This window comes from Astatotilapia calliptera, chromosome 3, assembly GCF_964374335.1.
Source record: "Astatotilapia calliptera chromosome 3, fAstCal68.1, whole genome shotgun sequence".
NCBI classification, from domain to species: Eukaryota; Metazoa; Chordata; class Actinopteri; order Cichliformes; family Cichlidae; genus Astatotilapia; species Astatotilapia calliptera.
In genome coordinates this window covers 78,078,193-78,100,528 of record NC_137424.1, presented here as the reverse complement: position 1 = coordinate 78,100,528, position 22,336 = coordinate 78,078,193, and the positions used below count along the sequence as shown (strand labels likewise).

The 22,336-nt window shown below is 42.3% G+C and overlaps 1 protein-coding gene and 1 long non-coding RNA gene across 3 annotated transcripts in view; one reads left to right on the top strand and one right to left on the bottom strand.

Annotated features, from left to right (window-relative positions):
- Positions 1-22,336, top strand: part of LOC113016447 (uncharacterized) — a 180,127-nt gene that overhangs the window by 54,351 nt on the left and 103,440 nt on the right. The window lies entirely within an intron of this gene.
- LOC145422730 (uncharacterized) lies at positions 19,842-22,114 on the bottom strand. The gene is made up of 2 exons (XR_013904020.1): positions 21,126-22,114; positions 19,842-20,438 (listed from the first exon to the last, which is right to left on the bottom strand). It is a non-coding gene; the product is annotated as an uncharacterized LOC145422730 (long non-coding RNA).

The window sequence follows — 22,336 nt, the reverse complement described above, 5'->3', positions numbered from 1 at the left end:
ATGCTCACAGACTCACTGACGTTACAGTCTGTCAGCATCACGCAGTATCACAGACACACGGGAAGATTTAGTGCAAGTGCTGAGAGACACACAGCAGACATGTTGACTGGAAACATGTCAGACTGAAATAAAGCAGAAGCACATGTTAGCACATGCTAATATGATGTGGATGTGTTTAGTGTGGGAGCAGGACTCACCTGAGACACACCTGTGTGGATGCTGCTGCTTCCTGCTCTGCTCTTTCTGCTGATTCAGCGTCTTCATCACGTCTGAGGCTCTGTCACAGTTTGTTTGTTAACATCATCATGGACACAACACAAGCACATCTATGTGACATTTCCTATGGTTGTGATTGATGTGGATGTAGAACATGTCACTATCTCATTGTTTAATAAAGTAAATGTTCCATTAGAAACACAGACAGTAGAATTATAAACAGAGTTTGAAACACGAGACATTTGATGGAAGTTTGACCTCATTTGACCTTGAAAAAGAGCTCAGAGCTCCAAAATGGCTCTAAAGAGCATTATTATCACTTTGACCTTCAGATCCATCTGTTGACCTTGAAGTGAGGTCAGAGGTCAGATGTGAGCTGATATCTTCATGTGCTCCTTTCTACATGTTGATGATCCACAGCACACTTGTTCCAATCCTGCTTTCTAAGTTTGAGGCTTTTCTCAGTTTCCATCAATAAATCATGAAGTCGACCTTGAAGACTTGGGTGGATGTGAGCCAGATGTGAACAGATGTTTAACATGAGCCCGCTCTACACCCCTACAAAGTTTGATCAGAGTTCATTCACAACTATTCGAGCTGCCGTGTTCACACACAGAACGACACGCACACACACGCTACCACAAACATAACCTGTGTTTTCAAGGTGAGCTAAAGCTACAGGTGTCACATCAAACACTCACAGGGAAAACACCAATCACAGCACGCACACATATACTGAACATGACAGAGAGAGTTATTAGAGACCAGCTTTTATCACATTTATTCTTCCTCAAAGTTCCAACAGAGCCGAACAACCCAGAGGGAAATGTCCGGGTCCTCCCAGCAGCCAGTGAGCTTCTGTAGAGAGGACACGTGAATAAAGCCGCAGTGATCCACAAACACAAACAGCTCTTTGCTGCCTTTGACTCCTTACTTGATGCAACAGCTGATGCTGTCAAACAAAAACAAACTTCATGTTGACCATCAAACTGATCTTTATTGTCTTTCTTGCAGAAAGTTTCATTATTTCATGGGCAGCTGAAAGAAGTAAGAAGTGCAGAATATGACAGGAAATAAGTGGAAGAACAAAATCTTCATTTCCTCCAAGTCTTCTGGGCCTGGATGTGATGGAAACACTCACTGAGTCCACTGCTGTGCTCATCACTGAAGCTCATAATGCAGCAGGTAGTATTGCACATTTGCAGGACTGAAACATGTTGGAAACCTTGGAGGATTTCCTGCTTCTTCTCCAGGTCATTGAAGCAAACTGCTGGGCCTGAGCGGGCAGTTTCCCATCGAGTGTCCAAAAACTCTTTAACATGGTGGAGATTTCATAGCCACGCTGTAACCACGCTGTAAGAACACGAGGATGATCCACCGTCACCGTTCTCATAGGGGGGTGGTCTGATTGGTGGAGTTTCTCTGTTGTTGTCGAGTCTTTACTTTACAGTAGAAACTCCTGCAGGTGACTGTTGTTGTCATTTGCTGCTGTAGAAATAAAACTGAAGGAGTTTTGCAGGTAGAAGATATTTGATTTACAGCTTCTCACACACGAGACCAGGCCTGCAGCTATCCATTATTTTAGTGTGTAAACAGGCTCCGCCTCCACGTTAAACTGTGACATCATCATCACTGCTGCTGTTATCAGTGTTTGTGTTTAACACTGGAGGCTGTGTGGGCTTAATGTGCTCAGACTTTTATTCACACGCTGCTCATGAACACGTTTCTATTGGAGGTCTGTGAAACATGGAAGCAAAGAATTTTATAATCGAATTATTGGAATCACTCGATGAATCGTTGCAGCTCTACACGAGACACTTTCTTTAAAAACCATCAGACTGCTTTCATACATGTTAACGCTTAAATACAGAAAACTTCAGCCTGATATTCCCGACGTATGAAACTCTGTTCAAATCCAGATGAACTTTTTTACAAAGAGCCTGTTTCTGTTAGTATCATATCAAAAGTCTGTGATGGTGTTCGGTCTCGTGTTCCCAACATTAACCTGTGAAATGTTCATATTTATGTACCAGTTAAAGGTAAAACATGTTTTCTAATAAACTGTGTTTGTAAAATCTGCTGGTTGTAAGAAGAAGTGTGTAAATGTCCCCAGTGGCTGCTGTGGTTTACATGGTGAGATAACATGTGAGAAATAATTCAGATACTGAGGCTACAAACTGTTAGTTAGTGCTGCTGTGGAGACGGATAAAGAACATGTGATGATGATAAAACTAAGAGCTGAACTCCCCCAGCTAACATTATCTGGGCTGAACCATTAAAATAGGTGGGGCACTTCCTTTAGGGAGTATAATAGACATTACAAACCTCCATGTGTCCACACATCAACTGTCACTGCAGCCTCAGAGTCTGCAGAGTTATTTGTCTGCACTGAAAAATGAAACTCCTGGGTGAACAAAGGCCAAAATAACAAACAAAACAAGCTAAGTCAGGAGAGGAGGTGTTGTCTAAAACCCTATGTGAAACAAAAACCAAAGACAAACGCTACACTCCCTCACTGAAATAAACAGGAGAAAACAGTACAAGGAAAAAATAATAAGGCAGCTCACTAGTGATGGGCAGATGAAGCTTCATGTAGCTTCATTTGCTCTAGCAGGACACCTACTGGACGTAAAAATAGTAGTTGGCATGAATTTGAAGAGTGTGGCCTTTTGCACACAGCCTGTAAATGTCAACAACAAAAGGAGTGTGTAAAACATGTATATTGTAGTGATGGCAGTATACTGTGTATATTTATACTGGCAGTATGGAAAATGATCATTTGGAAATGCTTAAAATGGAAATGATCATTTACTGTGAGGTGAGGTGTGGTTGGGGTGTGGACAGTAGTTGTGCTTTTGTAACGTTGAGGTATGGACAGCTACACACTGAGGCTTTGAGCATCAGTCCTGCCTGTTCACATTTTATTCTGTAAAAACTAAATTTTCACTGCTTTTATGGCCTTTTTAGTGGGGAGAACATAGCTGGGATTTAATGATTTAACAAATCTTTTGAATCCTTTGTCCTCCACAATGCTAAATGGCTGGGAGTCCTCAATCACCATGCTAACCAGGTCTTCATCTATTTGAGATTGTTCTCCTGAGGAAAGACAATAAAGACAAAGCACAAGTATAAATATCACGCGTAACTTATTACAGCTGTATAATATTGTTATATCATTTAGTAACATTACTGCATCCTATATTATCATTGCATTTGATGGCTCACCTGGTCTTGCTCCACAATCGGTGTTCCCCTTATTCTCATGCAAAGCTCTGTAGTGACTAAGCATGGATGAGGTGTTGTTGTTATATCCCAGCTCCCTGGCACAGAGCAAACACTTCACCTTGTACAAAAGTACAGACAGCTTAACATAGGTTTTATTGCACCATCAGTATCATGAAAATACATCTTCTGTAGAAATTTACATACCTTGTTGGGAGGAATAAGATCAAAATGTTCCCACACAGGGGAGGACATCCTCCTCTTCTTAGCTGGCTCCATTCTCTCCTGACTTTCTCTCCTCACTCTCATAAACCTCCAAACTGTCTCCAAACTCTCACTAACCGCAACTCTCCATCAAACACCCACATTTTGAATGAAGTCTGAGGGGTTTATATCGCTGTCATAGCTCGCGGCAAAGTTCGAACCACTTCACGAACCAGTCACGTGGTACAGCCGGGCAGCGAGGCTTCGGACGTCATCATTTTCAGCTCCTCCCATAAATGAAGCAAGCCTCGATACGCGCATCGTGGAAACGCCCCCTCCATTACTCGACACAAGCTTCGAAGCCTCGATACAGAACATCACATCACTACAGCTCACCCCTTCTGTTCCAGTGCTATTTACAATGAAAACTAATGTACACACTATATACAAAGCTCGGTGAGTCACGAGAATCTCAAACACGAAGGTTACAGGTTTTGAAAGCCAGGGTCAGGTCTACTGCTGCTGTCAGTGGCTGCCCCGGCACAACTGCTGGTGAGGGATTTTGAAAAGAGCCACATGATCAGGAACCAATGAGCCGCCGCCAGCTCTCCAATCGGGAAGGACCTGTGGAGTCTTAAAGACAGCTTCCTGACAGCTTCATCCATCAGGCTGTCAGGAAGCTTAACTCCCTCCCGATTCTGCCCCCCTCTCCCCTCTTCTCCACCACGGTCTCACTGAACTCTGTCACACACACACACACACTCACTCTCTGACGCACTCACTGGCCTGCTCCAGTCACTTTGTGGAGCATTGGACTGCCATTACCTCATAAGACTCTGTTGTTACACTATCTCTTACCGTATACTACTTAATCTCCATTTGCACTATTTGCCTATTTTGCACCACTATGCCTCCTTACTTGAATATTGTATATTGTATATTGTATATTGCATAGCTTTTTTTGTTATACGTAAAATTGTATTGTATTTATTTAAATTTTTACTTTTTAATTATTTTATTTGCATTTTTCTAATCACTAGGGTTTGAGAGTAACGCAATTTCTATTCTCTGTATGTCCTGTACATGTGGCAGAATTGACAAATAAAGTTGACTTGACTTGACACAGCACAACAAAAGTACACAGCTGGCCCAGGGCCATAACAACAGTTCAGTATATAGAGACACGAGACGATGAGGCTCCAGTTCCATTCAGTGCAAAAGAACAACAATAAAAATGGGAAGAATAAGAATAATAAGAATAAATATACACTTGAGACTGAGGTGAGGAGACTCTGGAACAATGATGGCTTGTAGATGTTTTGCTGATGTGAGTGAAGTTGGCCCCCCCACCTTCTTCAAATCCAACAAAAGTGGTATCAAACGTTTGTGCTACGTTTGTGCTGGTTTGTGCTGCAAAAATTTTCGTTTGTGCTACTATCATTTTAAAGATATTAATAAAAATTTCTAGAGGTCATCAGAGGTCAACCAGCCCCCCCACATTAATTAAATCCAACAAAATGGGTGTCAATCAACTGTGCTACGTTTGTGCTGGTTTGTGCTGCTAAAACTGTCGTTTGTGCTGCTTCTGTTTTAAAGATATTAATGAAAAGGTAAAGGTCAAAAGGTCAATCAGCCCCCCCACATTACCCAAATCCAACAAAATTGATGTCAAACGTTTGTGCTACGTTTGTGCTGCAAAAATTTTCATTTGTGCTGCTATCATTTTAAAGATATTAATAGAAATTTCTAGAGGTCATCAAAGGTCAACCAGCCCCCCCATATTAATGGAAATGTTTGTTTGTGCTGCTAACATTTTAAAATTTTTAATAAAATAACGTCTTGATGCGTGCTTAATCATCCAGGTAAGTAAACCCCAAAAGGTTGATTCTGTTCATCTGGACATTTTCAGTTGGAGAAACGTTTCGTCACTCATCCAAGTGACTTCTTCAGTCTCAGCTGACTGCAGGTTTCCCCAACCTTACAAACACACGTGAGTGAAGTTGGCCCCCCTACCTTCTTCAAATCGAACAAAATTGATGTCAAACATTTGTCCTGCAAATTATTTTGTTTTTGCAGGTTATGTTTCCCTAATTTTATAAACAGTACATGTACAGTGAGAGAGAGATGTTACATCTGTCTTCACTTGCATCCCAGTCATAGAAGCGTTGGAGGTCGTTCATAAGAGATTACAGGATCATCCCAACCTCAGCAACAGGACCACTCTCAGCACTGATCAGTTGTGTTTGCTTTTGGAACTGTGTCTTAATTCCACCTATTTTGCATAAGGGTCAGTACAGGCAGAAATCTAGGTGTGCCATGGGTTCCCACAGGCCCCTGCTCAAAGTCACCAAACCAGTTCGTAAGCAGGTACAGGTGTGGCCAGAAGGGTCCTCAGAGGCACTGCTTTTCCACCACAGGCCGCCACACACGACAACACCACAGACTTTCAGGAATATACAGAAACTGTCACTGCCTACATCCCAAAATGCATCGATGATGTCACAGAGACCAGGACTATCACTGTCCGGGCCAATCAGAAACCATGGCTCACAGGTCAGGTTTAAATGCTCCTAAGGTTGAAAAATGCAGCCTTCAGAGCCGGGAATTAGGTGAGTCTAAGAACAGCAAGGGCAAACCTGTCACGTGACATCAGCTACAGCAAAGCTTCAGCGACAGCAGAGATACTTGGAGGCAGTGGCAAGGAATACAAACCATTACAGACTACAAGCCCACTCTACAGACCGTGGTGACAAAATCCCCAGACAGTGTGTGGAGATCCCTTGCCAAAATCAGTACACGCAAAGTTCCAGGTCCTGATAACATCCTTGGACAAGCACTGACGGACTATGCTGTGGAACTCACAAATGTCTTCACAGACATCTTTAACACATCACTAGGGTCAGGCCGTCATTCCCACATGCCTCAAAGCCTCCACCATCATTACTGTACCCAAGAAGTCATCTATCTCCTGCTTTAAGGACTACCGTCCTGTCAAACTCACCTCCATCATTATTAAGTTAAGTGCTTTGAACAGTTAGTCATGCATCAAATCAAATTATTGCTTTCCCCCAACCTGGATCCATTTCAGTTCGCATACCGGTCAAAACGCTCAACTGATGATGGAATTTCAACTGCCCCTCACTCAGCCCTCACACATCTGAACACCAGAGACTCATATGTCAGAATGCTGTTCATAGACTTCAGTTCAGCATTCAACACCATCATTCCCCAGCAACTCATTCACAAACTGGATCTGCTGGGGATCAGCACCTTGCTGTATAACGGGCTGCTAGATTTCTTGACAGGAAGACAGCAGACAGTACGGGTCGACAGCAACACCTCCAGCCCAAGAACACGGAATACGGGGGCTACCCAAGGATGTGTGTTGAGCTCCCTTCTCTTCACTCTGCTGACCCACGACGAGATCTACTACAGGGGTGAAGTTAACCATCTGCCAGAGTGGTACAGCAGCAACAACCTGTCCCTGAATGTGGAGAAGACCAACAGCGACTCTACTTCCTCTGCAAACTGAGAAGCACAAGAGATTCAACCCCCATTATGAGCACCTTTTACAGAGGCACAGTTGAGAGTATCCTCACCAGCTGCATCACTGTGTGGTATGACTCCTGCATTGGGTTCTGCAGGAAAAAATGACAACGGGTAGTGAGAACAGCCGAGAGCATTGTGGGGACCTCTCTTGCCTCCCTCCCCAGGAGATCTACTGCACCTGCCTCATCTGGAAGGTCCTCTCCATTACAGGTGACTCCACTGGGGCTGGTTGACCTCTAGAAACTTTTGTTAATATCTTTAAAATGATAGCAGCACAAATGAAAATTTTTGCAGCACAAACCAGCACAAACGTAGCACAAACGTTTGATACCACTTTTGTTGGATTTGGGTAATGTGGGGGGGCTGGTTGACCTTTTGACCTTTACATTTTCATTAATATCTTTAAAACAGAAGCAGCACAAACGACAGTTTTAGCAGCACAAACCAGCACAAACGTAGCACAGTTGATTGACACCCATTTTGTTTGATTTGGGTAATGTGGGGGGGCTGGTTGACCTCTGATGACCTCTAGAAATTTTTATTAATATCTTTAAAATGATAGCAGCACAAACAAAAATTTTTGCAGCACAAACCAGCACAAACGTAGCACAAACGTTTGATACCACTTTTGTTGGATTTGAAGAAGGTGGGGGGCCAACTTCACTCACATGTTTTGCTGCTGTGGCTCAGGGACTTGGGAAGTTCACACTCTCCAGCTTCATCTGACCCACTATCTCCTGATTGCCACCACACCTCCCCAGGTTCTTCCTCACTGCATCCAACCAGCCTTCTAGCCTTTTTGCTCTTATCATGTGTGATGGAGATGATGCTGCCCAGCCTGATGGAGGCACCACTTTACAGTTCAGCAGAGTCCAGTGGATGGTGCTGCCTCCACCGACTCAACCTCCAGCTCAGCCGCCCTCTGCTGGTCCCTTATACTGCAGTGTTCCTGGAATACTGTTTTGCTCTCACTGACCTCCTCCTGAGCCTCCTAAGGGTCTCCACCTCCACTGCTGACGGTGTGCTACACCTCTGGAGAGGCCTCACCTCCACTGCTGAGACTGAACTCAGCTTTCTAAAAAATGTGTTTAATTACAGTTAATTCATGATTTAATAAAGAGGAGCAGTTACAGAATGATCACAGCATCTCCCATGTTTCCTACCTCGCTGCACAGCTCACATCTTTGTGTCTTCTTTGTTTCCATCAACACAGACATTAACCCACAAAGTCTGACACTGTAGCTTCATGACCAGCAGGAAGATGATGACCATGCTGTGTTGTCTGTTTGTTGTACTGGAGGTTAGAGATGCAGAAGTTAAAGAAGGTGCTGAGTTTGTCAATGGATGATACAGTGGTGGCAAAGTCTTTGCCTGATTTCCTGAGTTTTGCACATTTGCCACTCTTACATGTTTCACATCACAAAACAAATTTTTATAAAAGATGATTTCATTGATTAAGAGAGAAAAGTCATCCAAGCCTGGTGCTGTGTAAAAAAGTAACTGTCCATCTTGTTAAATCATGAATTAACTGTGATTAACACATTCTTTAGAAAGCTGAGTTGACCTGCTGAATCAACAATTCACTTCAACAGAAGCCGACTGACAAACTGAAGCAGACTAACAGATCTCAGAAAGCAACACATCATGCTGCTGTCACAGTCCTGGGTCTGTGGGCCAGTCTGTGTAATTCTGGTTTAACTTATATTCTTTGATTTGTTGTTTTTCATGGTTTTGGTTCCCTTTGTTTTCTGCTTGTGTTATATTTATATTTCCTAGTCTGTAGGTTTCTGTCTCTGTGCCCTTCCTGTGCTCATGTTTCTCGTTTTAGTTACTCTTGTCTCTGTGCTCCATGTTCCCTCTCTGTCTCCCCTCAGTCTGTCATGTCTCCATGTCACAGTGTCAAATCCGCACCCTTGTGAATGTCTCGTATTTCCTGTTTTATTTTGACAGTTCCTAGTCCTGTGTTCAGTGTTTTCAGTTTTGCTTTACATGACAGCCATGATCTAAAGAAACTTGAGAAACAGTCACTGACATCTGTCAGTTTGGAAAGGGTTACAAAGTCATATCTAAGGCTTTGGCACCAGTAAACCACAGTGGGAACCATTATACATAAATGGAGAAAACTTGGAACAGTGGTGAAGCTTCCAAGGAGTGACCAGCTGACCAAAATTATTCCACAAGTGCAGCGATGACTCATCCAGGAGGTCACAAAAGAACCAGGAACAACATTAAAGAACAGCAGGTTTCACATGTTTCAGTTAAGGTCAGAGTTCATGATTCAACATTAAGAAAGAGACTGGGCAATCATGGAAGAGTTCAAGGAGAAAACCACTGCTGATCAAAAAGAACAAAAAGGCTCGTCTCACATTTGCCAAAATATCTTGACTGACGAGACTAAAGCTGAACTTTGTGGAAGGTGTGTGTCCCATTACATCTGGTGTAAAAGTAACAGCATCTCAGAAAATGAACAGTAAAACTTGGTGGTGGCAGAGTGATGGTCTGGGGCTGTTTTGGTGCCTCAGGACCTGAAAGACTTGCTGTGGTAAACAGAGCCATGAATTCTGCCGTCTACCAAAACATCCTGAAGGAGAACGTCCGGCCATCAGTTCATGACATCAAGCTGAAGACCACTTGGGCTCTGCAGTAGGACAATGATCCAAAACACAGTAGCAAGTCCACCTTAACAAAAACAAAAAGAAGACTTTGGAGTGGCCGAGTCAAAGTCCTGACCTGAATACAACTGAAATGGTGTGGGGTGACCTTAAAAAGGTGGTTTATCCCTGAAAAGCCTCCAATTCTATAATCATGAGTGGGCCAAAAGAAAAAAAACAAAAACAAAATTTAATTTTAAATTTGTTCGTCTGTTTCTCTGTTTAGAAGTCACACTAGCACAGTCACAGGTGGGATGACATCAGAGGCTAGTGCGTCGTAACTGCTCACTTTTTTAGTTAGTTCCTCAAAGGGGGCGAGGATGGCAACAGTCGTCTCCATAAGAGCCCATTGGTGAGCGGCGAGATAGTCAGGGAGTTCGTGCTCGGACACCCCAGCACTCGCTTTTTCTCAATGAGGGACTGGAGCATGTAATACGTACTGTTCCAGCGCGTCTGTACGTCCTGCTGCAGTCTCTTTATTGGCTGGTTGAGCTGTCCCTGAATGTCCTCGAGGCGGGAGTAGGCTAAGGCGGAATGTTTAAAATACCCAACTATTTTCCGCCCCCCTGCTATAGCATCAGCTATGCTCCTCTGTGCTAATAAGCCCTTGTGAACAGCCAGTTGGAGCGTGTGCGCGACATATGGGAGCCCTGCGTCATTCATGGCTTTAATCATGTTTTTGGCATTGTCACAAAGCACAACATGCACTGATGTTTTAGGTATACCCCATGTCTGGAGCATTTCCTCAAACACATGCGCTATAGCCTGGCTGGTGTGCGAACCGCGGAATTGTTTGGCATGTAATGGCTCGTTGCGGCGTGAAACTCGTCTATCCACTGGGAGGTTAGGCTAATCAGCGACACGGGGCTAACACTGCTTGTCCAAATATCCGTGGTGAAACTAAACGCAGAGGAGGCTTGCAGTAGGCTGTGGATATGTTTTTTCACGGACTCGTGTAGTTTAGGCAGCTCCGTGTCAGTCATGTAGTCGCAGCTTGGGACATCATATCTGGGCTCCAGAACATGGAGGAGACGCAGGAATCCAACATTTTCTACCTCCGAGAGTGGCTGGTCACTCAATGCAATGTACTCAATAATTGCCTGTGTTATTTTCACAGCACGTGGATTGTCTCTGGACATTTTCTCTCGTCTTGCAAGAGTTTGCTGCAGCGTGGGTTGTGTTGGTTTAGAAGCCTGGCTAAACTCCTTGTATTCATTGTCGTGTTGGGATTTTAGGTGCTTGATTAAATTGCTTGTGTTAAATGCGCTACCTTTTGAGCCTCCTCTGGACAATTTCGCTGAGCACAATTTGCAGTCCGCCTTTGTTTTGTCGTCTTCATTCACTTTGAAATAGTTCCACACGGCTGACATGTCTCGCCTCCCCTTCTCCCCCGCTCTGAGCTGCAGCCGGGGCCTGGGGGCGGGCACTCGGCGCCTGTGATTAACCCCTTACACGCCACTCAAACAAAAACATTTCTCAGACCGTGGTATCGGTCCCCGGTATCGGGGGACTCTTAACGAGTACGAGTACTTTAGAAAATGTGGTATCGGTGCATCCCTAGCCACGGTTCTGGGTTCTTTTGTGACCTCCTGGATGAGTCGTTGCTGCACTCTTGGAGTAATTTTGGTAGGCTGGTCACTCCTGGGAACTTCACCACCGTTCCAAGTTTTCTTCATTTGTGTTTAATGGCTCTCACTGTGATTCTCTGGAATCCCAAAACCTTGGATATGGTTTTTGTGTGATTAACAATTCATGTACAGGTTTTAGAACTCTACAGGTGGTACATCCATGCTCAGGTAAGGCTTTTGAGAACCTATAAGTAAAGTTCACTGAACTGGAAGTAAAATGTGGTTTGATGATGGTTGATGTGCTTTCCAAATGGTTAGAAGTTTTTCCTTCTATTAAAGGAGGTCTCCCAGGAGCAGAACTCCAGACTTAGAGTGGATGAGAAGTTTTTTTCAGAGAACTAGCGGGAAGCGGGAACCATTCCAGGCACGGCTGACAACCCAGACAGGGGTTAAGGTCAAGGTTGATGCCGTTTGTGGTCCTGCTAGTCATCACAAGAAGATTTCAGAACCACAGCAATAACTCAGAGGGTTAGAAAGATTGCTGCGTTTGACACTGAGGAAGTCAACCAGGGTGTACGACGTGCTCTGCCCTTTCATCATACAGCTGCGTTGGAACGACAGAGTCAGGGGTGGAAGAGAGGCCTCCTCCAACAAGAGCGTGCCAAACTCCAACTCAGTGACCGCAGAGCAGACTCTGTGCCACCTACAAGGGATCAGCGATGGAACACAGACAACACTTGACTAAACAGTCAGGCCGGTTTTGCCCAAGAGGTTTAGTGTGTTTTTAACTTAAGGTGGTCGTTGGTGTGACGTTTCTCAGCATTTTGCAAATGATACATGACTCTCTGAACATCACAAATTCTTTTAAAGTCCTGATCCTGATTAAAAGTGACTGAAGTAATTACAGTATGCAAGTTTCACAGCTACCTGACTAACAATAACTTAAGATAAGAGATAAGATAAAACTTTATTAATCCCTCGGGAGGGTTCCTCTGGGAAATTCGGTTTCCAATAGCACAGCACCGACAGAAGTTACAGAGCGTGAGCAGAATATTATATATATACACATATATGAATACAGAGACATATATAAATAAAATATACGAAAGGGATAAATAGAATAAATAGGAATAAGAATACAAGGGAATTGCACATTTCAAGTATTGAAGTCTATTGCACCGTTGACTTTTAACAAAAGGTATTGCACAAAGGTATTGCACAGTGAGGTGAAGAGGCACTACAGCTTAGTTGTTCCCCCCTCCTTTGTCCTCCTGTTTCCCCTCCCTCTCCCCTCCAGAGAGGAGTTAAACAGTTTGATGGCGTGTGGGAAAAAGGAGTTTTTAAGTCTGTTAGTTCTTGTCTTGGGGAGAAGCAACCTGTCACTGAACAGACTCTTCTGGTTGTTAATGGCCGTCTGCAGAGGATGCCTGGCATTGTTCATAATGTCCAGCAGTTTTTTTAGTGTCCTTTTCTCTGCCACTGTCACCAGAGTGTCCAGCTTCATGCCGACCACAGAGCTAGCCCTCCTGATCAGTTTCTCCAGCCTGGATGAGTCCTTCTTTGCTGTGCTGCTCCCCCAGCACGCCACAGCATAGAAAAGTACTTCAGCAACCACTGACTGGTAAAACATCCTCAGGAGCTTCCTGCAGATGTAAAAAGACCTCAGCCTCCTGAGGAAGTACAGTCGGCTTGTGTACATTTTGTATGGCAGCTAGACTGCTTTTCTAGCATGTCAGTTCTTGATGTGTAAGTGCATTAGATCCTGATTATCCTAGTCAACATAGCGACAACAGTTGTAAGTTGCTTTGACATATGTACAGAACGTTGATACATTGTTTGACACCCTAAAAGTAGGATTTGGGGGTCATTTTACTTCACTGAGGGATTTTATTAGGCTTTTAACATTTTGAGAGCACCCAGAGAATGAAGTCGTTCTTTCAGAGGTAAATGTGATAGAAAACAATCACTCTGTTGTAAATTTAGCTCAGAAGTGTTTGACGTATGGTGGCGGTGCAGAAACACATGGCTACTTCTGGGTTTTACCCCAGACTTTAAGAAGCACTAACATCAAAGTTAGCTCATGTTTTTTTTATTAATTTATCCACAGGTTCAGTCGTATTCACTGTCCTTGATGGTAAACATCTGGATGGGGCAAACAGAACGGCACAAAGGAGTGTGTGTGATGTTTGGTGAGGCATGTTTGCCTTATTCCCTAATAACACTGGGGATGAAGGTTCTTTTACACAAACAGTTACTGAATTGGGAAACATGGTTTGATGATAAAGTGGAGAAACTGTCTCACACTGAAGGGCTTCCTTATCTTAACAACAGGTTCTCATGAATGAACAATTTGAAGTAACTGAGCTTTTTAGCAGATGAATAACTAATGCTGTTTAATATTTTTGTGTGCAATCTCGTATTTTTGTGTGTTTTTCTTTTGTATTATTACTGTTATTTTTTTAACAAAAAGGCTCAGAGGAAGAGGAGAGGATAGCAGAGTGAGGATGAAAATTAAAGTGTGAATTCTTTTTTCCTGACACTGTAGAAGGATACACATTGTGACATCCCTTTGAGTGTTGATGTTATGTGCAGGAATTGGAGAAGAAATTTCTGTAATTAATGTGAATTGGGGTGATCACAAAGTTTGGAATTGTGGTGACAAATGTCTTTATTCTATGTGTTGATCACATATTTTAACAATATCACTTTGTCACTTAGGATAGCTTCACATCTGCGTCTTATGTTTCCACAGGCCTGTTTCCTGCAGCTGCCACACATTCAGTCAGTAGAAAGCATGGAGGTGATGGAGGAGCTCACAGCAGGTCCCAGCTGAGCCACACTGTCAGTGTTGGCCGGCGGTCACGTGTCAATTCAAACACAATGAGACTAGAATAAAATGTATCCATAAACTGGGAGACTTTATTAAAGAGAGCGCACATTTACACACTAACACAGCAAAGAACCCAACATCCTGCAAAAGAAGCAACCAGGAAAGATGAGTATGAAGAAACTTTTACAAACTCAGCTTTGATTTTAATCTAGAAATAGACAGTTGTGTGTCTGTGCTGGTCGCTGGGATTGTTGTGTTTCTGAGGTTGACTATTACTGAAAGGTGTTTCTGTTTCATCGCTGCTTCACTGTTTGGACGTTTTCATTGTGTTCCTGTCTCAGCTTTATTTCCTGTGACTTGTTTGAGTTTGTGTTGTGAGTTTATTGTGGTGCTGCCTCCTCAGTGTGCGTCTGGATTGTGTTTAGTTATTTCTTGTCTTGTTCATTCGGTGCTGTTTTGATGTTTAATGTTTTACTTTAGTTTGATTTCTCTGACCGTCATAAAACCTTCATCTGTTTCTGATCTGAAGTCAGAGTCCAGAGTTCACAGTGTTTGATTTCATGTGTAGTTAATCATTTCTTCTTCCTGCTGGGATCCTTTGTCCTTTATTTCTTTGTCGTTCCTGATTGTAGAGCTGAGATAAACATAAAGCACCACTTCTGTTTCCTTCTTTCATTTGCAGAAGAATGTGTCTGCATGTGTTTCTGAGTAAAGTGTGCAGTGATACAAACAGCCTGGTTTACACGTGAACTTTAATGACAGATTTAGAGCTCAGTGCATGAATCTGAAATAATAACACACATGTACATTTCAGCCTTTGTGCAAACACACAGTTGCAGTGAGTTTTGTTGGTCTTTGAAACAATAATGGTCTCTCAGATTAATCACATCCATATATATCAGGCGCTGTTTGTTTCTTAGTGCAGCTGTTTGTGTTGGTGGAGGTCAAAGGTGTGTTCAGTGTCTCCACAAAGAGTCTGAAATCACAGGAGTGTGTGACCTGTGATTAAAAAGGTTCTGGCTCATGTACAGCATGTACAACATGTACAGCACAGAGTGAAGCTTCATGTTGGTGTGTGTGTGCAGTGTGTAGCATCCATGCTAACATAAACTCACTGAAGCACCAAAGCTTCATGTTTCAGTTTTATTGTGTTTGACTCATAAAGTTGCTCCAAGCTGGTTGTAAATGACGGTCATGTGAGTGTAGAGCTTTCTGTGTGTCGCTGTGAACCTGGAGCAGTCACACTACGAGGAGGCTGAACGTCCTCCTCTTTCCTCAGAAGTGATCTGTGGCAGTCTGCCATCATGTTTGGCTGCTCACACTAAATGTGACTCACTGAAAGCAAAACTACACGTACACAGGTGTGTGTCAGGTATATTTGATTTTCTGTCAGGGACTGAAACTAACAAATATTTTCAGACACAGGAAGATTTTTGTGTCTTTAAATGATATTTAATCAAGTTTGGATTCACACATTTGTAAAATACTTCATGTTATTTTGTTATTTGTGTCTGGATTGAGGCACAAATGATTTCACACGTTTGTAAATCTTAGTTTGTCCCCGATAAACACATCATACACAGCTGTAACCCAGAAAACACATTATATACTGCGATAAATGCACTGCCCAAGTGGCCCCTCTCCCCACTGCCTTTCAGCAGCAAACAGGTTGTCAGAGGAGGCCGATGCGATGATTAAGTTTAACATTTATATAGCAATATTGCCAAAGAGTGCCAAAGCACTTTAAGCACTTTCTCAGTAACTTATCTTTCTTGTAGAACAGTGCTGCAAATAAAGAACTTTGTGTTCACAAGACTGTTAGTTAATCATTTACAAATCAATATTGTCTGTATGGACAGCAATAAAAAAAAGTGAACATGTAAAACTGCGGTGTTAATCGATGCGATTGAAAAATTTGGGTGCGCCTAAGAACAAAATGGTTTAATTATTTATATAGCACATTTAATTACAACAGGAGCGTTGACCAAAGTGCTGTACAAGAATGCAACATACCCAATAAAATAACAAATAACTCTCATGCTGTATTAAAAGCCAGTAAATAAAAATGTGTTTTAAGATAAGATTTAAAAAGATTGACAGTAGGAGCCTGTTTGATGTATAGGGGTAAATTATTCCACAGCTTAGGTGCTACGACTGCAAATGCTCGATTACCTCTGTGAACCAGCCTCGACCTTGGTACGGCTAAAAGCAAAAGATCACTTGATCTAAGAGATCTAAGGGGGGTATAAGTCTGCAAGAGGTCAGACAAATACCCGGGAGCCTGTCCATTCAGGGCTTTGTAAGTCAACAATAAAATTTTAAAATGAATTCTGAAGCGGACAGGGAGCCAATGAAGAGAGGCGAGCACCGGGGAAATGTGTTCACATCCTTTAGTACGTGTCAGAAGACGAGCTGCAGCATTCTGGACTAACTGCAGCCTTACCAGGCAGGTCGGGCTAACTCCAGCATATAAGGAGTTACAATAGTCCAGCTGGGATATAATAAAAGCATGAATTGCCCGTTCGAAGTTTTTAAAAGATAAAAATGGTCTCACCTTAGATAAAAGCCTCAGTTTGAAGAAGGACCGCTGTACGACTGAGCTAATTTGTTTTTCAAATGTGAAATTGCTGGCAAATATAACCCCCAAATTTTTGGCATGTGATTTGACAAAAGGCTCAAGACTGTGCAGGTTAAAATGAGAGGTGCTGGGATTGGTCCAAAAATTATCACTTCGGTTTTGTTCTCATTGAAGTTAAGGAAGTTAGAGGCTATCCAAGATTTAACTTCACCGAGACACTGAAGTAAGGGTTCTAGTGAGGCAGGACTGTTTAACCTTCAGTTGAAGATAGATCTGAGCGTCATCGGCATATGAATGAAAACAAACGTTATATTTTCTAAAAATTAGACCTAGAGGTAGCATATAAATGGAGAATAAAATTGGCCCCAGTATAGATCCCTGGGGAACACCACAAGTAAGGGGAGCTGAGGAAGAGATAAAATAGCCAAAGCTCACAGAGAAGGTCCTGTCAGACAGGTATGACCTGAACCACTCTAATGGGGTGCCCTTTATGCCACAATGCTCCAACCGTGAGATTAAGATGCTGTGGTCAACAGAATCAAAGGCAGCGGTCAGATCTAAAAGCAGTCTATAAACCCCGTCATGCTAGCTAGTACACAGTACGAGTTATTGTAACAGACTGTAAACAGTCAGCATAACGAAAATAAACTCCACCTAAACTTGGTTTATATCTGATCCAGATAGACTGCAGGTCATAACTTCTTACCTGAAGTTCAGTTCACCGCCTCAGGTCTCTGCTCCACCTGCCTTTCCGTCATCCACCCACCAGCGTGTTGCATCTGCTGGCCTCCACCACTTGCTAATGTTACTGAATCTGTAGAAGCTCCGCAATAGTCACCACCAAACAATTGAGTTCATTTTACACATCTCCCAGCATCTGGCCAATCCACCACCTTTCAGTGTTTATACTGTTACGGAAAAAAAACGAAAAAAAAAACCCATCGGCCCATAAAAACGAAAAATCACCATCGGCCCACCGAGCAAATGCCCGGTATGCCCGATGGCCATCCAGCTATGGTTTTCAGTAATACGAGATCAAACATAACCTAATATAAATGTGATTTATACGGAGCGCCTCTGATGACATGGTACAAAAAATAAATAAATTGTGGCCACGAAATACCATTTCGAGGCCACGAAATAGGTATGACGTGTGCACGAAACGCTAATTTGTGGACACGAAACACTTGATGATATATATATATCATCCCAGGGCACATTCACTAGAACCTGCGTCAGCCATAGTACGGAGTCCTTGCTGTTGGTGATGTCCTTAAGGTTAGTGTATTATATTTTATATGTATTTTATATTGTTATCCCGCATTTCGGCAGTTATTTATTCAGACCTATCTTTGTTACTATGTTCTAAATGGTATCTGCTGACGTTTCAAACGTTGTATCCTCATGTTGTTACTACACGTTGTTTTGTTGTGCTAATATGTAGCCGTAAACTCATTTTTAACTGTAGGACGAGCGGCGGCCCGGCAGCACACTTTCTGTTAGGTGACGGCTGTGTGCGGACAGGGATAGGACCCAAGGTGCAGACTCCGGAGACAGAACTTAAACCAAAACAGCTTTAATGCTGAACGCAAACATCACATAACTAGAAAAAACTCAAAATAAACTAACACCGGTGGATGGGCAAAACACACAGCAAAATAAACGGTAGATCGCGACACGGACACAGAGAAACACAGGGCTTAAATACACAGAGGCAGCAATCAGGGAATGAATAACAGGAGGGAAACACAGCTGGGGCAAATCAGAACTGACGAGACAAAAGGAAGCGTAAACTGAACACACTGAGATAAGACAGAAACCTTCAAAGTAAAACAGGAAACACATAACACAGACTGAACAAAGACACACAGACAGGCACTACAGAGGGAACAGCGACGTGGGACCAGGGCAGACACAGACACTGACAGGACACGGGGATATAGCTGACAGGGGAGACAGCAACTAAGGATAACACAGAGACATAAACCAAAAGACAGAACTCTAACAAAGAAACCAAAGACTAGAAATTATAAATAATATAATGAACTCAAAACCCCTGGGTCAACGACCCAGGCATCCTAACACTTTCAAAGTAGAGCAAGGCTGAAGGCTACTAATAAACGAGGTATGTTCAACAGAAAACCTTAGTTCTCTGTGTCACGAAGGTGTCTCTCTTTTACTCTGACCACATCACCATGCTAGCTGGTGCAACTAATCTGGTCTGGACAATAATAACAGTTTTAGATGGAAAGCATCTTAAAATTGCCTCTTTTTTTCTGAACATCTCCTTTGAAAGTAGCATCATGTGAGTCACACTTGTTAAGGTAATACATGCTAAATGAGCCGTAGCTTTCAATGCATCACCGGATGAAGCCTTGCAGTTACAGTAGCTCACTGCGGGTATCACGTTGCCAAGGGAACTAATAAAGCATACAGTGATCGGAATGATTTTGTATTGATGCAGGTTGTCATTGCTCATACTGAACTACTTAAACTCCAAGTAGACAATCGCTCCATTCCTCATTACCATAGATAATATCTAAGAAATAAAACAATCATTATCATTTCTTTACAGCTATTTATTAATGACTGACTTATATATATATATATATATATATATATACATATATATATTGTACTATTCTTAGTTAGCATATTGTCTGTCTTGTTAATGTTGGTTTATGTTGGTTTATAATGGAGCACTGTAACAAAAAATAATTTCCCCCAGGGATCAATAAAGTATTCTGATTCTGAATCATTATCAAATTCTGATTTGCCATAGATAAAGGGATTTTATAGGTAGGCTATCATGTAAAAATCTGCTACATAAAATTAATTTCATTTTCATGTGGTTTAGAGGTCAGCTATGGATACTCGGCTGTGAGAATTTTTAACAGAGCGCAAAGTTGAAGAAGATGTGATCAAGAAACTTGAAGATGAGAATGTAAGCCACTGCAGCTGTTGCTGTGTGCGTGCGTGTGTGTCTGTGTGTTTGTTTGTGAACGGAGAGCCGCAATCCACAATTTACTATGCACATTCTAAAAAGATTTATTGAATTTCATATTTTGGTTTAATCAATGACATTAATTAATGACATGATATGTTTAAAGAGTAATTTAAAAAGTAATTCTTGTTCATCTTATGTTGGACAAATGTGTACCACATTACCAAAAGTATCTGTTATCAAAAGTAGATAGCAAAAAACAACTCTAAAATATGCAGTTGTATGTATTCATTGTTTTTTTAATATTGACAATTTTATTAATTTGTTGTTTATATTTTTCAGATTGATGAAACTGTCATTCCCTTAATGACAGACAGTGACCTGGCAAAGTACATCCCCAAAGTTTGCAATAGAGTCTCCACTGTGGCCTTCTGCAGACAAGCAACACTGTCACGGACGTCACCATCCAGGAAAGAATCTATACTCTCAAGGCTACGACAAAGACTGACAGGAGCTGAGGGAATGCCTCCTAAAAAGAAATTGTCTCAGTGGGCAGAAAATACAAATGCAAAACGAACAGTGAGACGAACTGAGGTTGGCTGGATGGATTTTGATGAGGAGAAGGGTGGGTTCAAACAGGTGAAGTCTGTAAGTGGTGGTGGAACAAGGCATTTATCTGTAGATAAAAATGAAACAGTGTCAAATATCAAACTTATGGCTGAAAATCTGTTTTTCCCCAATGGCATCTCAAAAAACCCCAAAAGTCTTTCACACTAGTCAACTCATATTGAGAGCTCACAGATGCATGTGGATGCTTCCAGTACAGTTGATGAGTTGTATATGTTGTGCCCTTAAACAGGGGAAATAGTGAGGAGAGGTGAAAGAGCGGCACAGACACGCAGCTCTCACTCTCACTCGTCTGTATTGAGTTTCAGAAGCAATACAACCAAAACAATATTCTTATGGATGCACTCAGTCTCAGGACAACTGTGTCCAAACTAAGTCACTATTGTTCGCTGCATTAGCTGATGAGAATACTTTAGATAACATGAACTGTAGCATTAGACAAAAACATCTTTTTAACTCGCACATGTTAGCTGACACAGTCACTAACTTTCCACAGCAATGAAATAATACTTTAAGTACTGCATGTGTTTCAGTAGTTAACTTATACAGATAGTAACAGAAAAATCTTCACTCAATATGGCGGAGTAATAGCGAAAACTAGCATACGCAGCAACAGAGATTAACTGGAACTTCTCAGAATAGTCCGCAATTCACATCTTTCGCTACAATGAACAATGATAACAACGTAATAATCAACAGTAACACACATTTATACAGATTTGTGCATGACAGTTACCTTAAACAGGGGAAATAGTGAGGAGAGGTGAAAGAACGGCACAGACACGCAGCTCTCACTCGTCTGTATTGAGTGAAGGAGGAAGCGCGCGAACCCACCTACTGGAGCCCTGAGGCATTAGCAATGGATCGACGCACAATCAACCCAGGCAAAACTTTCACTGCTTATCTCCCTCTATATTCCCACTGCATATTCTATTCAAAAACAGTCAAAGCAACAAATAAAACATTAATAAAGGCATCACATGAAATGTAAGGAACAGAGATGTACAACTCCAAAACTAATGAAAATTATGATCCACCACATATAAGCAAAGTAAGGTCAAAATTCTGCGACTTTATCTGTGTACCAGAAAGAAAACACAACAGCAGCCCCAAGACGTAGAGGCCGATCATGCAATAACCCAGCCCTCTGTGGTAGATCTCACTGACAATGAACCTAATCGGGCCGCTGATGATCTGTTGGTGGAAAACATAAATTCAGAACCATCAAACCACTTTGTAATTAATGATGGAGCTTCCATAAGTGGATATTTGGAACTGAATGACACATAACCATGGGATGGTCTGCCAAAAGTAGGTGAAAGTGAAGATTCTGATGCAGTTGTTATTATTAGTGGGGATAACAGGGTGGATATTAGTGTGGTTGAACTAAACCCTGAAACACTGTTTACAGAAAAAGAGTCTGATCCACGTCATCACACATTGTCTCTCTCACCGGGGCTGACAGGAGAGGCCAATATTCCTGACCAAGCACCCCCTGAACCACGATCTTGTCCCGTAATACTGACTGTTAGAAGAGGTCATTGTCTTACTGATTTGATCAGTGCCTTTAAGGACTCAAACATTATTTCATCTGAGGTCAATATCAAAATGTTGTTACCAAATGGAGAGCTTGAACAGGGGGAAGGAAGTGGTGTTTTGCGGGACTGCCTGACAGAATTTTGGATGGATTTCTATGACAGCTGCACATTGGGAGTTGAGGTGAAAGTCCCATTCATGACTTTCAGTGTGAAGAATGGCAGGCTATAGCTAGAGTGTTTGTTGTAGGGTGGAAACAAGCTGGTTACTTCCCAGTGAAGCTTGCAATACCCTTTCTGGAGGAGATATTGTGCGGCTCGACAACCAGTAGTTTAAAAGATTCCTTTCTTTTGGACGTCTCACAAGAAGAGCGATCTGTTCTCCTGAAGGCTTTGGATGACTTCAATTCAG